The sequence below is a fragment of the Vulpes lagopus genome, chromosome 6 (genome assembly GCF_018345385.1).
Source record: "Vulpes lagopus strain Blue_001 chromosome 6, ASM1834538v1, whole genome shotgun sequence".
In the NCBI taxonomy this organism is placed as follows: Eukaryota; Metazoa; Chordata; class Mammalia; order Carnivora; family Canidae; genus Vulpes; species Vulpes lagopus.
Window position 1 is genome coordinate 73,899,689 of NC_054829.1, and position 15,992 is coordinate 73,915,680.

The 15,992-nt window shown below is 35.9% G+C and overlaps 1 protein-coding gene across 4 annotated transcripts in view; it reads left to right on the plus strand.

The window, feature by feature from the left end:
- The window catches only part of LOC121492842 (rho GTPase-activating protein 20-like), a 549,286-nt gene that overhangs the window by 157,994 nt on the left and 375,300 nt on the right, over positions 1-15,992 (plus strand). The window lies entirely within an intron of this gene.

The window sequence follows — 15,992 nt, forward strand, 5'->3', positions numbered from 1 at the left end:
CCACATCACTTGCCATCAGGGAAACACAAATCAAAACCACATTGAGATACTATTTTACACCAGTTAGAATGGCTACAACTAACATTACAGGAAAGAATAAATGTTGGAAAGGATGTGGAGAAAGGAGAACCCTCTTATACTATTGTTGGGAATGCAAGTTGCTATAGTCACTCTAGAAAAGGAGGTTCCTCAAGAAGTTAAAAATAGAGCTAACCTATGACCCAGCAATTGCACTACTGGGAAGATACAGATGTAGTAAAATGAACTGGCATGTGTACCCCAATGTTCGTAATAGCAATGTCCACAATAGCCAAACTGTGAAAGGAGCTGAGATATCCTTTGATAAATGAATGGATAAAGAAGAGTGTGTGTATATATATATATACATATATATATATATACACACAAACACACACTCTTGTGATGAACACTAGGTGTTATACACTGATGAATTATTGAAAACTATATCTGAAGTTAATAATATACTATAGGTTGGCAAATTGATATTAAATCTTAAAAATAATAAAAGAAAAATTCAATTAACATATAATGTATTATTGGTTTCAGAGGTAGAGGTCAGTGTTTCACCAGCCTTATATAATACCCAGTGCTCATTACATCACATGCCCTTCTTAATGTCCATCACCCAGTTATCCCATCTGCCCACTTCCCTCCCCCTCCAGGGACCCTCAGTTTGTTTCCTATGATTGAGAGTTTCTTATGATTTGTCTCCTCTGATTTCATCTTGTTTTACTTTTTTCCTCTCTTCCCCTATGACCCTCTGTTTTGTTTCTTAACTTTCACATACGGGTGAGATCATATGATAATTGTGTCTCTCTGATTGACTTATTTCACTTAACATAATATCCTCTAGTTTTATCCATGTCATTGCATATGGCAAGATTTGATTTTTTTTGAGGGCTGAGTAGTAGTCCATTGTGTGTGTGTGTGTGTGTGTGTGTGTGTGTGTGTGTATCACATCTTTTTTATCCATTCATCTGTTGATGGACATCTGGGCTCCTTCCATAGTTTGACTATTGTGGACATTGCTGCTCTAAATATTGAGGTGCAAGTGCCCCTTTGGATCATGACTTGTATATCTTTGGGGTAAATCCCTAGTAGTGCAATTGCTGGGTTGTAGGGTAGCTCTATTTTTAACTTTCTGAGGAACCTCCATACTGTTTTTCAGAGTGGCTGCACGAGTTTGCATTCCCAACAGTGTACGAGGCTTCCCCCATCTCCGCATCCTTGCCAACATCTATCATTTCCTGACTGGTTAAGTTTAGCCATTCTGACTGGTGTGAGGTGGTATCTCAGTGTGGTTTTGTTCTGTTTTGTTTTGTTTTGTTTTTCTTTGTGGTTTTGATTTCTATTTCCCTGATGCCAAGTGATGTTGGCCAAAGCAACCTTAGGAAAGAAGAACAAAACTGGATGTATCACAATTTCAAGGTCTACCATAAAGCTATAATAATCAAAACAATATGCTACTGGCACAAAAACAGACACATGAATCAATATAGCAAAACAGAGAGCCCAGAAATAAACTCACATTTATATATGGTCAATTAATCTATGACAAAGGAAGCAAAAATATACAATGGGGAAAGCCCATCTCTTCCATAAACGGTGCTGGGAAAACTAGACCTCAACATGGAAAAAAACAAACAAAAACAAAAAAACAAAACAAAACAAAACAAAAAGAAACAAAAGAAAGAAAGAAAGAAAGAAAGAAAGAAAGAAAGAAAGAAAGAAAGAAAGAAAGAAAAAGAACAAAAACAGAAACACAACTAAACAACCACTTTCTTACACCAATACAAAATAAATTCAAAATGTATAAAGACCTAAATGTGAGACCTGAAATCATAAAACTCCTGAAAGAAACTATAAGCAACAATCTCTCAGAAATCAGTCTTAGCAAATATTTATGAATAGGTCTCCTCAGGTAAGGAAAACCAAAGTAAAAATAAACTATTGGTGTTTTGCCTACACCAAAATAAAAAGATTTTGCATAGCAAAAAAAAAAAAACCCAACAAAACAAAAAAGCAAGCTATTAGACAGGAAAAGATACTTACAAATAATATACCCAATAAGAGGTTAATATCCAAAATACACAAAGAACTGCACAGGGGAGGACACTTGATGGAATGAGCTGAGCACTGGGTGCATATTTTATGTTGGCAAATCGAACTTCAACAAGAAATATATATATTAAAAAGTATTGTTTATGATATCAAAAAAATATATATAAGGAACCTATACAACCCAGTACTAAAAAAAAATGAAAAATTAGGCAGAGAACCTGAATAGACATTCTTCCAAAGAAGACATACAGATGGCCAACAGTTATGAAATGAAGGTCAATAACAGTAATCATCAAACCAAAACCACAATGAGGTATCACCTTACACCTGTTAAAATGGCTAAAATAAAAAAGACAACAAGTTTTGGCAAAGATATAAAGAAAAAAGAATCTTCATACACTGCTGCTGGGAATGTAAATCAGTATAGCCACTGGGGAAAATAGTATGGACATTCCTCAAAAAATTAAAAATATAAATACCATATGACCCAATAATTTCACTATTGGGTATTTACCCAAAGGAAAAAAAAAACACAAATTCAAAACGATACATATAACTCTTGTGTTTATGGAAGCAACCTATCAATAGACAAATGAATAAAGAAGATGTGGTGTATACACACTCATAGAAATACTATGAAATCATAAAAAAGGATGAGATAAGCCATTTGAGACAACATGGATGGACCTAGAGGGTATTATGGTAAGTAAAATAAGTCAGACCAAGAAAGATAAATACTATATGATTTTATTCATATGTGGAATATAAAAAAAGACAAAAAAAATGAATAAATAAACTGAAAGCAGAATCAGACCAGAAATGTTACAAGTGGGAGAGTATGAATTGTGTGAATAGAGGTCTTGGTTCTTGGATTCCTCACCAGATTTACATGGTGATCTGTACTGGCATAAGGACAGCCAGAAGGAAAGTAGCAAGCACAAAGCAAAAATATACTCTGAAGGCAGGAGAGGGGGGCAGGTTACAAGAGGTGGATGGGCCCTACATTGTTTGGGGATTGGGTATTTTTTACAGCTCTCTGAGCTCATTGGGGTTATCATGTACAGTGGTCTCTAATGGAGGCTGCTTCCAATCATTTGAGAAAACCCCCCTACAGGTTGGAAGGGGGAGTTTTTGACTTTATATAGTTTGTACTAGAACAGTCAAAGCAGACTTTGCAAAGGTGGGGTGGGGGGAATGGTGAGGATGTAGTATTAAAGCAAATGCATTATAATAAGTCTAGGGGTTACCCTGAGGCAGAGGTAGAAGAAGAGAGGGCATGCTCTGCACCTGTGGCTCTTAATGTGTCAGTCCCAAGGTCTTGGAAGCCAACAAGATCAGGATATCATGTCCCTGGGGCTTTCAATGCCTAGCTTACTTATCACCATCCCTGCCTCCAGCTCATGTCTCTATAGTTCCTTTCAAGGACTTGGGACTCTGCCTCAGGATGTTCCTCCTCCTGCTCATGTCTAGCTTCTACCTAACAGAAATACACAGAACAATGTATGACAACCAATGATGGTTGCCAGAGGGAAGGAGGATGAGAGACTGGGCAAAATGAGTGAAGAGGAGTGGGAGATACAGGCTTCCAGTTATGGAATAAATAAGTCATGGGAATAAAAGGCACAGCATAAGAATATAGTCAATGATACTGTAATAGGATGTATAGTGATAGATAGTAGTTACACCTGTGGTGAACATAGCATAATGCATAAGCTTGTCAAATCCCTACACTGTACACCTGAAATTAATGTAATAATGTGTGTCAACTATACTCAAATTTTAAAAATTAAAAATAACAGTAATATTGTAATAATGTTGTATGGTGTCAGATGTTAATAATACCTACCTTGGTGAGCACTGAATGACATACAGAATTGTCCAGTCACTACCTGTGCACCTGAAACAAATATAACATTGTATGCCAACTATACTTCAGTATTTTTTAAATGCCTTCCAGTCACATGCATATCTATTGAACCTCATGATCTTCTGCACAAAACTTAGTCCTTACACACGTTCCTTATACTGGTAAATGGCTCAACCCAGTTGCCATTCTAGCCGCGGCTGCTGCTGCCATCTCCTCCTCCTCCTCCTTCTCCTCCACCCCTACATCCAATTTTTACTATGACTATGTTAACTCTACATCTCTTAATCTGGCTCCTCCTCTTCCACCCAGTTGCAACTGCCTTAATTCAAGCACCCTATATCTCTCACTGCACATTGCAATAATCAATTTTCCACTCTCTTCTAAAATCACTTCTTTATCCTGCTGCCAGAGACAGACATATTTCCACACTGACAATCAAATCACATACTCTCCTAATTGAAATATTTCTATGCACACCTACCCACAGGAAAGAAAATCCAAAGATATCCTATCTAATATGATTCTGGCTTACTTCTCCGGTCTCACCACCTACGCTTAACATCTTTAATTGCTTTTTTCCTTCAACCTTAAATGGCTCATTCCTCTATATATTTGTTTATATTAATTCCTCTGAAAAATTATTCTCCTCTTTTCTCCCTCCTTCACCTTCCATTTTTCTCTACTCCTTATATTTCTGGAAAAACTTACTAATCCTTCAAAATCAGCTGAAGTTTAATCCTTTCTTGGAATCCTTCTGTGATCTTGCTAAGGCCTTCATGCTCAAACTGTGATCACAGAAGCATTAGACTCTTCTGGAAGCTGGTTAGAAATGCAGAATCTCAGTTCCACCCCAAATCTACTGAGTCCCACTCCAGGTGGTTTTTACAGATGTTAAAAGCAGAATGCTAGATCAGAGCTACTCCCAACAGCACACCAGTGTTAGCAGCAATTGGGAGCTTGCTAGAAATACAAATCATAATCTGATAAAAAGATTTAAATCCAGAATATACAAAACCTGAAAACTCAATGATAAACAGATGACCAATTTTTTTAATGGGCAAAAGACATGAACAGACATCACACCAAAGAAAATATATAAATGGATAATAATCATGTGAACAGATGTTCAACCTAACTAGTCACCCTGAGCTATCATTATATAAACTGCCAGAATGCAAAGAATAACAACAGCAAATCCTGATAATACTCAGTGCCACTGGCATGAACGTGGAGTAACTGGACCTCCATACATTGCTGGTGGGAGTGCAAATAATGCAGTCAATTTGGAAAGCAGTTTGTCAGTTTCTTATAAAGTTAAATATTCACTCAGAATATGGCCCAGCAATCCCACTGCTCAGCATTTACCCAAATGAAATAAAAACAATGTTTAGGCAAAAAAATATAGATAAATGTTTATAGAAGCTTTATTCATGGTCTCTAAAAACTCAAACCAACCTCAATTTTTTTTAAGCCTAAATGTTCTTCAACTGGTGACTGAATAAGCCAGCTATAGTCCATCCATACAATGGAATACTATTCAGCACTAAAAAGAAATGAACTGTGGATATACACAAGAACATGGATACATCTCAAATTTATTATGCTAAGTGAAAGAAACTAGACTCAAAAGGTTACATATTACATTATTGCATTAAATGAAATTTTGGAAAAGGCAAAACTATCTGATGCAGAACAGATCAGTAGTTTCCAGGGCCTGGTGGTATGGGTAGGAACCTGGGGAAATTTGACTAGATGGAACTATTCTACACCTTGCTTTCCATGGTGAAGTGGTTATGAGACTCTTTACTTTTGCCAAAACTCACAAAACTATACACTAACAGGGATAAATTTTAATACATGTAAATTATGCTTTAATAAAAAATGAAAAAATAGTATTATATATATCATATACATACTACATGTGATACCCACCTTAAAAATATATGAATAAACTGTTGTTAAACTATGAAAATTGACATAGTTCTCTTTTTTACTTGACCACACAATTCCATTCCACAGATTTTTTTCCCTAATAATATTGTATTTTATAGTTGGAAGTCTTTTATTGATCATTTTACCATACTTTCCTACACCAATAATATGTAAAAGCATTTAAAATTTGTTTTCTTTCTTATGACCAAAAGACTTCAAATAATTTAAAGTTCCTTCTGGCTTTTGAGTTACCGTTACAACTATTATTAATTCATAATTAATCAAAAGAATATATATTATAAATTTTACTAAATAGCCATTAAATTTAAACATCTTATAAAAAGTAGAGATATTAATAAGCTGAATGGGGCTATTTTTTCACAGTTAGTTCAGCTATTTGTAAATAAACAAGATTACGAATGGATTCATGTCTATTTTTTCTTTTTATAATTAGAAATACTAAGTACATTAACCAACACAAATAAGTAGATAGAAGCAGAAGGGGTTTTGTTAGAACACTGGCACCCATTTCCTTTAACTCCTCCGGTTTCAAAACAAATAAAAAATTATGTAATGATCTAGTACAAAGGGTTGGTTTTTTGTTTTTGTTTTTGTTTTTAATAATCAGCTGAAACTCAGCTAGGTTCCCATTCAACTTTATGGAAAGCAAAAGTCAGGAACTGTTTTGACACCCAAATGAGTCTGTATTCATTACACTGAAATATAAAGTTTATGCTCCTTCTGCAATTCTCTTGTCCATCTCCTCCTTGTACTGTCTTTGTTAGCATTTTACTTAAAGACCAATCCTCCACTTTCATCTTTGGATGAAACATCATACTTCAAGTTATGGGGCCTAGTTTCCTGAATAGCCACCAAGATGTAACCAAGAAGTGTGGAGGAGATCTTTATGCAGGTAAACCTTGATCAAAGACTCCTAACTCGGGGAAACGAACTAGGGGTGGTGGAAGGGGAGGAGGGCGGGTGTTAGAGGGGAATGGGTGACGGGCACTGAGGTGGACACTTGACGGGATGAGCACCTGGTGTTTTTCTGTATGTTGGTAAATTGAACACCAATAAAAATTAATTTAAAAAAATATGTAAAAAAAAATAAATAAAAAAAATAAAAACTTAAAAAAAAAATAAAAAAAAAAATAAAAAATAAAAAAAAACAAAGGGAAGAGCAGATGGGAGGGAGCCAAGGAGAAAATATCCCCTGCTTTTTTCTCTTTCTTATGGACTACTCGCAGTTGAAGTTCTTTAAGTCCTTCCAGGAAAGTCCCAAATGCAGAGTAAATTATGAATGAATTAGGTCTCTCTGCAGTTCACTATGGTAACCAGTATAGCAACACATATATACCTCCCTCCCTTCTTTTCCCTTACCTTCACTGCCTGAGGCTTGTACCTCCCAAATAAAGTGTCCTATCAAGAACTGTGAAAGGAAAAAAAAAAAAAAAAAAAAAAAAAAAAAAAAAAAAAAAAAAAAAAAAAAAAAGAACTGTGAAAGGCTGGAGATTTCACTCCCGATTGTAAGCTAACAAGTGAGCCTGCCACAGTTTCACAGTTGCTGAGAGAAGACACAAGTCAGATAAAGGACTTTGTTACTCATGGCACAGCAGGCAGTATGTACTTTATCTTTATGTTGGCTCTCCTTGCCCACCAAGATATGTGGGGGTATTGTGTGTACAGTAGTATATCTGTGTTACTGCTGAGAAACTTTAAGCTTTGGAAACTCCCAATATTTTAAAGGGACTGCTAGGAAACGTGTCTATTTTCCCATGGAGGCATATTATCTTTATTTTCTTGGCCAGGAAAAAAAATATGCATTTTCCTCCCAAAATTGACACTATCCCTATCTTTTGAGGCTATTTGCTACACAAACATCTCCCAAAATATAATCTTGGACAAAAGCTGTCACCAATGTACAGAAACACCATGGAGACTTGCCACCCAACAAGTCTTTAATCTTTGATTTCAGATCCACTTTCTAAAGGTCCAAAGCTAAGATAAACAATTATCAGAGTCATGCATTTTCTCAATTTTTGGACATTTCCCAGATCTTCTGGATCCTCATTTCACCCTTTTTCACTCTATTCAATGTTCTTGGAGGCCTTACTTGTGTTTAGCCAATGAGAGGCTCAATCATCAGGTCTAAGGGTGGGGAGTGAGATCAGAGTAGTTTTTCCCCTGTACCCTCCCTTACTAGGTCTTGGTGTCAGCTTCTTTCAGCGGCAATTGGTCTAACAGCGAGTGTCTAATTTTATAGTTTAATAATAAAACACAGAGAATGTTTAACATTTTTTATCAAATGAGAATTTATGGTAATTAGAATAAATCTTACATGACATGACTTAAGCAAATTTTAATTACTTTAGTGAACAATATACATTAAATCTGAAAGAAACCACATTGAAGTTTTATCCAGAGTTTTTTTCCAATATATTTTAAACATTTTGATATTTTCAAAACACATCAAATTATATATTTTTAAGAAGTTTTCCTACTCTATATCCTTTGGCTGTTCTTCGGTGCTTTCAGGTACTAGAGAATAACATTAGGAGTGGAAAAGGATTTTCATTAGAAAAGGCCATTTTCAAGCACTTAAAATTTGTTACTGATGCTCTTTCTACTTTTTCCTCAATGGACTCTTCCTCAGAAGCCATCAATTTTAAAAAGTCAGGAGATAAAAGAAACAAAGTTGTTTAAATTAAAATTATTTTCTTACCTTCTACACCACATATCTGAATTCACCATTCTTAATTACCAAAAGTACCAGTTTCCACCCCAGGCTCTATCCTTAACAGAAATATATAGAACTCTGGAAAGACTCAAAGTCCTATAGGTTCATGGTAGCATGATTAATCATTGCAGGAGGCTTCCCCTTTCTAAGGCATCCAGAGAGGTTTACCCTTCAGGCAATGTTCCTTAGTAAGTTATAAGATAAGTGAGGACTTTGTATACCTTTTATAAAGTGGAACTTGAGCCTTTCTGAATACAGGCTTGTTTCCAAGCATATCAATTTGGGGGGAAAACTACACATGGAAGTAAAGTATAAGGAAATTTACTGTCTAAAAACCAATCACGCTTAAGTATCTTGGAAAGGCACATATCTCCAGGTTGATGATCACAGCACTATGCTACATCATACTTGCAAGTATTGAGAAGAATGTTAAAAGTTTACAAAAATCATGAGTTACTGATTCACAAAAGTTCAAGACTGACCAGTAAAAAGATAAAAACTATTTTTATGGTCCTGTTGAAAAATACAGTACAAAAAAAAAAAGAAAAAAAATACAGTACAATTAACAATGTTTTAGACTATAAAGAGGGGAGGAAGGAAAGTAGCTTTACATAAACCCATATCAACCTATCGTATTTATTAGGCTCAAAGTTCTTTTGGCCCTCCAACATTCCCATCTCTCTCTTTTCAGGTATCCATGTGCCAAACAGCTTCACATTACTGCAGCAACATACATTCCCAAATGGAGTGTGAATCAGTGAGGCCATTATCCTGATCTTCTTTAGGGCATATTCTCAACTCCCCTAGACTGAGTGCGCAAAATCTAATGGTGGTCAGGTTACAGATCCCTCTTACTGCCTTTTTCTCTTTTTTCCCCAGGCTTGAGAAAATGCATTAGAGAAAAACGAGGAAAGCTCTTCTTTTTGCCACCCTGAAATACTGAGCACCAATTGTATTCAACACAGTGAGAAAATTCTGCATAATTATTGGTTCTTTAAAATATGGTTGGTTTTAACGTAATTGCTTTTACTGCATTAGGGGACTGTTTATTGTAAGTTGGCATGTTTCAGAGGTTCCAAGTATAATTCTGTAGTGTTTGATGAATAGATTACACAGTCAGTTCTGAATCTGCACTGAAGATGCACTGTAATTGTGCACCATTTAAAAACTTCTTCAATCCCTATAATTAGGATACATTGCCACCAGGTGGCAGGGGAATACCTTCATTTCATGAACTGAATTACTTGGCAAAAACTAGTACCTTTATTTAGTTTAACTATTTGCTTTTTATTGTAATCTAGACTCAGTTGGAGATTAATATCAAGAGCATGATAATAATTTTTAACACTAACTGATACAAATTACTCCCCTTCTCTGTATCCCCATGGCATTTTGATTACATATCTACTAGGGATCCAAACATCTTGATTTCTGCTTCATTGACAGACTGACATATGGTCTCTGAGGATCCTCAAGACCGTATCAGAGGCTTCATTAAGAATATTTTCTGGAATGGGTAGGAAATATCAGAAAGGGAGACAGAACATGGAAGACTCCTAACTCTGGGAAACGGAACTAGGGGTGGTGGAAAGGGAGGAGGGCTGGGGATGGGGGTGACTGGGTGGTGAGCACTGAGGGGGGCACTTGACAGGATGAGCACTGGGTGTTATTCTGTATGTTGGCAAACTGAACACCAATTAAAAAATAAATTTATTATTAAAAAAAAAAAAAAGAATATTTTCTGGGCAGCCTGGGTGGCTCAGCGGTTTGGTGCCGCCTTCAGCCCAGGGTGTGATCCTGGAGAACCGGGATGGAGTCCCACGTCGGGCTCCCTGCATGGAGCCTGCTTCTCCCTCTGCCTGTGTCTCTCTGCCTGTGTGTGTGTGTGTGTGTGTGTGTGTGTGTGTGTGTGTCTCATGAATAAATAAATATTTTTTAAAAATATATTTTCTTTTTTTAAATATTTTCTTAATAATGCTAAGATATTATTTGCCTTTTTCATTCTCATTTTTTCATAAGTGAACATACAATAGGGTTTTCTAGAGGCTACACGACATGGAATAAAACTGTCATTCTGTCAAAGAAATGTATTATTGTTTTATGTTTGTATTTGAAATTTTCTCAGTTTTAATTTCTAATGTGATACTGAGAGATATAACAATAGATGTTCTCTGTGATTTTCAATAATTCTGAAGAGTCTAAAGGAGTCCTGATATCTAACTTGAAAAAGTCCTACTCTAATTAGTTAGTTTTGGTTAAATGTTGATGTATTTTTCTGTTTCTTTTGAAGACATAAGTTGTTCATGGATACCATAGATCTTTTTTCTCAGACATCAATTCTCAATACTTTTTATTCTAAAATTTCAGTTTGTTACTTTTTTTGAAATTAAAATTTACCAGTGGCACTTTGCTGGTAAATATGACTGATGCTCTGTAAATTTATCTTTGATACAAACTCTTTAAGTTAGCATATTTTACCATGGAGCATAACATTCTGAACACCGTTTTTTGTTTGTTTGTTTGTTTTCGGTTTTTTTTGTTCCCCCTATACAAGTTATAAAGATTTTTACAAAAAAAAAAAAAAAAACTTTAAACAGAACTATTACAAACATTTCATCTCAGTTCTAAGGAAAATATTTCAGAAACCATCAAAACTGAACAGGAAGTCATGCTTAATTATGCACTGAGGACATGAGAAGGGTTTAAAGTACTTAAAAGACAAAGATATTGTTATAACACAATATATCTTGTGAAATAGGAAACTGATCGTTTAAAATGGTAATTATATAAGACATGAGGAAAGAACATGCAGAGAACAGCCTTTCAAACACAGGCAAATACAACTTGCTTGGAGAAAAGCTAAACTAAGAAACACCACAGCCAAAGAGAAATAGCCTTTCAAGGCCCCTCCCTACTTTCAGGAGAGTTGGGGGATGACATACTACTTCTGACCTTTGTCAGTACAAATCTTGATTGAAACTGTCAGCTGGTTTTACTCAATTCCTATAACTAAAATATTTAAAGGAATTCTTTCTTTACTTTAAAAAATCCTGAGTTAAACATGGATAGTGATTGGATCTAAGCTATGGAATGAAAAAACTATGTAGTGAAGTTGAATTGGATATGATTATGGATGGCCAAAACCTTACAAATAATATTATGTGATTTCACTCGATTATTTCAAGCTAATGAACAAGTTATACTCTTAACTTCAGGCAGGAGATAAGAAAATGATCCATAAATTAAATGATATTTTTCATTATTTATCACCCAGGCATTTTACTGTAAACTAACTTCCTCTGTATTCCACACTATTCATATCTCATAAGAGACTTGCTATAATTTTTTAAAATCAGGAATTGAAATAAATACCAATATTCTTAGGTTATCCAACTGCAATTGTTCAAAGCCAGTTTTATTTAAAGATTATCCATAAACAACTCCTGTTGCTTCTGAAACCTGTTGTTAGTGGTATAGAATTTAATGATCTTTCCTCCCATCCAATATGTGCTGTAAATTCTTGCTGCAGCTGCTTACACGTAAGAAATGGAACCTCTAGTTGTGAGGTATATGGCTTTTAATTTCTCTTTTTGTTCTGCCTGAAGGCTCTCTGGTTTCTCTACAAGGTCTAAAGTCATCCTTCTTTTCTGTTTGTTTGTTTCTGGAACGCTTTATCTTTTGATGTGCCTCATACTGCATCAACGGGAAAGATGAAACAGATAATCTCACTTTGCCTTTTTGGTGAGATTATCTTCCTAAAAGTTTGACATAAAAAAGACTCCCTCTCACCAGTTCCACATGATGTTGTGTTAAATCCAATTCCTATTAGTAATAAATTATGATTCAATGACATCCCCTTAGTCAATCAAAAAATGATTTTATGATCACCATAGTGAGGACACTCTTTTTCATCCTGCCCCTTCTCAGTATGGAATCTATATTCCCAAAATGCATATTTTTATATTTTTCAAAAATACTCAGGTTTCCAATGGCAACTTAAAAGACTTTTAAAGATATCTGAACTCTTGTTGATTTCCATGTATAACAACAACAAAACAGCAAAGTATATTGTCTGAAAATGTTCGATGACCTTGTCACTTTTACTTTAAACCTGTGAGATGTTCTTAGAAGTCAATGGGCATAATCTTTGCTTCTTAAGTAGAAGCAAACTACCTGCCTCTAGGCTGGAGGCTGAGGACAGGGTTCCCAGCTGGACTCCTCAGAAGCCCATTCAATGCCTTTCACTACTTTTCTCTCTGATGTGGAAAAAAATCAAGTGAAGACTTGACATATTTATTTAGGTTATTCATGGAAAGCAAAATTCTCCTACTGACAGTAAAGGGAGACATAAGACTGTGTTTATTAATCGAACTTTCTGTTTAATTGCTCTAGTCCTCTTTTTATTTTTAATAATAATCCTGTAATTTTAATGCCCCTCTAGGATATCTAAACTCACCCAAGGGCAGAGCTGGGAGGTGGAGAATAAATCAGAGAGAGCAAAGCTAAAGCCAGATAGTCTTTATTTTGTCCATTCTCTTCAAACCATTCTACTGATGAGAGAGCAGGGCTAGCTGAGGACAAAGCACAGCTGTTATCTCACAAATAACTCCCACCCAGGGTGGGATACCTGTGACATTCCTCAGGAGTCTAAATGGTAATGCCTGGCTGGAGGGAAAAACAATCTTTAACTTGGCAAAGTCAAGGCCTTCAGTGTCTGGTAGGTCCTCCTTAGCTTATGAAAATCCTTTTGGGACTCCCTTTTGCCTACCTTCCCCAAACTCCTGGGTATATAATTAGCCACCCCTCACAAGTATGGGGCAGCTCCCTCTTCCTGCCCAAGGATCCTGTCCCCTGCTTTAATAAACCCACCATTTTGCACCAAAGACATCTCAAGAATTCTTTCTTGGTCGTTGGCTCTGGACCTCACCTATATTCCAAAACTTCATCACTATGCTGTAGGTTAATTGAAGATTCACATTTCCTAAAATCTCCCTTTCCTCCCAGGCTTAGCTCCCAAGCAACAGGAAACTACTTCTGAATGTGATTTAGGGGATGGCCCTACCATGAGAGTAACCAAGCCTAGCTGAGTGTCCCTGAGTAGCAGGAGGGATGGGATTGATTTGTCTGGATGCACTGATAAGCTTAAAGAGCAGACAAGTCACCCTCATTCCTTCTCGGGGCATGTTATCAGCAAGTTGCCAGAAGGAATAATGGTACAAATCAGAGACAAGATAAGAAGACAATCCAAAAGGACAAAATGAAAACAATACATTAATTAAGGCAGATAATCAACAAAAGCTGTTGATTGTCTTGATAACATACCTTTGTCTTTGTAGTATGGAGGCTCTTTAAGGAGATGAAAATAAATCATTCTAACAAAACAATACAATGTATGAATTCACGTAATACAACTTCTGATGATGTTAATCACAAAGAGACTGATGATAAAGTATGGTTAATATAGTTCAGGTACTTTTATCAACGAGGTAAGGTACATTATCTATGTACCTTAACACAGAATTTTCTTTTTTTTTAACACAGAATTTTCTTTTTCCTCTCTTAATCTATTTCTATATTCGTGAGCATATTCACTCATTTCTTTAAAGAAATAAATAATGCATGCCTGTTACAGGCAAGATACCAGACTGGTTATTAAAAATGAAATAAAAGGGCAGCCCGGGTAGCTCAGTGGTTTGTTTGTTTATTTAGTTATTTAGTTATTTATTTAGTATATCTAAAGAATTTTTGTTTTTAATATAAATTTATTTTTTATTGGTGTTCAATTTGAGTAGCTCAGTGGTTTAGCGCCACCTTCAGCCCAGGGCGTGATCCTGGAGACCTGGGATGGAGTCCAGTATCGGGCTCCTTGCATGGAGCCAGCTTCTCCCTCTGCCTGTATCTCTGCCTCTCTCTCTCTATGTGTCTCTCATGAATAAATAATATCTTTAAAAAGAAAGAAAGAAAAATAGATCAAATAAGACGATCTTTATGAAAGTACACTGATAGTTTTAACATGTTATACATATGTAGGATATTATTATTATTAATACAAAGAAGATTTGTATGCTGTAACAAAATAAATTTTGGTCCTCTTCTAAGGCTCAGTGAGGCCTTGTTTGTAGCCCAAGGCAGACACTGACAGGCAGAAAGTCTCTGGAGTAAAGTTGCCATTAGGAGAGCCCTATCCTGAGTAGACTGAAGCTAATGGTAACAAGAGGGAGAATCCCTATAGGCAAGAATGAAATATAGGAGTAAATTTGGAATCCATGCCCAGCTATGGTCTAAAGAGCAAGATCTAACAAAATAGGCTGGAGTACTGAGAATAGCTTGGTATGGATTACTACTGATCTAGGATTTGATCTTACTCTATTTACAAGCTAGTAAATTTGCCTGAAACTATTTCACAAATATTGACAGAAGATATGAGACTTGTGGGTCAAAAATAAGAGACTATTACTCATGGTACAGCTACAGAGAAAACATTATTTCCTTCCTCAAGGATGTTCCCTGAAAATAAAACCATAAGAAATGGTCTGGGTAAAGAGTAGTCATGGCCTTGCATTCTTGGTATACCCAACAAGAAGTGAGTCATGAGGCATATCTCCCAACAAGTCCTAGAGCACATCGAGCAAATGTGTCAGATCTAAAACAGTACAAAGTGAAAGGATACTAGAATTCTATTATCTGTAGCACTGGCTAGAAGATTTACTGATGACTTAAAGCAATCATCTCTCAACCCAACCTGGATATTACAGTTGGAATGTTTAAAAAATCCACATCTTAATGATTCTGATTAAATTGGTGTATCATGTAGCTTGCCATGAGTATTTTTTAAAGATTTATTTATTTATTTTAGGGAGAGAATGTGAACATAAGCACCTACATGAAAACAGGGAGAGGGGCAAAGGAAGAGTATCTTCACGCAGACTCCCCACCAAACGCAAAGCTGGATGGGGGCTCCATCCCACAACCTATGAGATCATGACCTAAGCCAAAACCAAGAGTTGGACGCTTAACCAACTGAGCCACCCAGACACCTCGCCATGAGTATTAAGTGATTCTAAGTATAAAATTGAGATTCTTGATTTAAACAGCCCATATAGGATTAGATCATATGTCTCCATCTTCCCCATTGATAGAAATCATATATAGCAATAGTTTTCAGTCTTTAGCATGCATGAGAATTACTTGAAGGGCTCTAAATTACAGATTGCTAGACTCCAACTGCATAGTTTTTGATTCAGTAGGTGTACAGTGGGGCCTAAAAATTTGTAATTCCAGTTAGCTCCCTGGTGACGCTGATGCTGCTAGTCTGAAACCATTCTTTAAGAACCACTGATTTTTTTTAAAGATTTTATTTATTTATTCATGAGA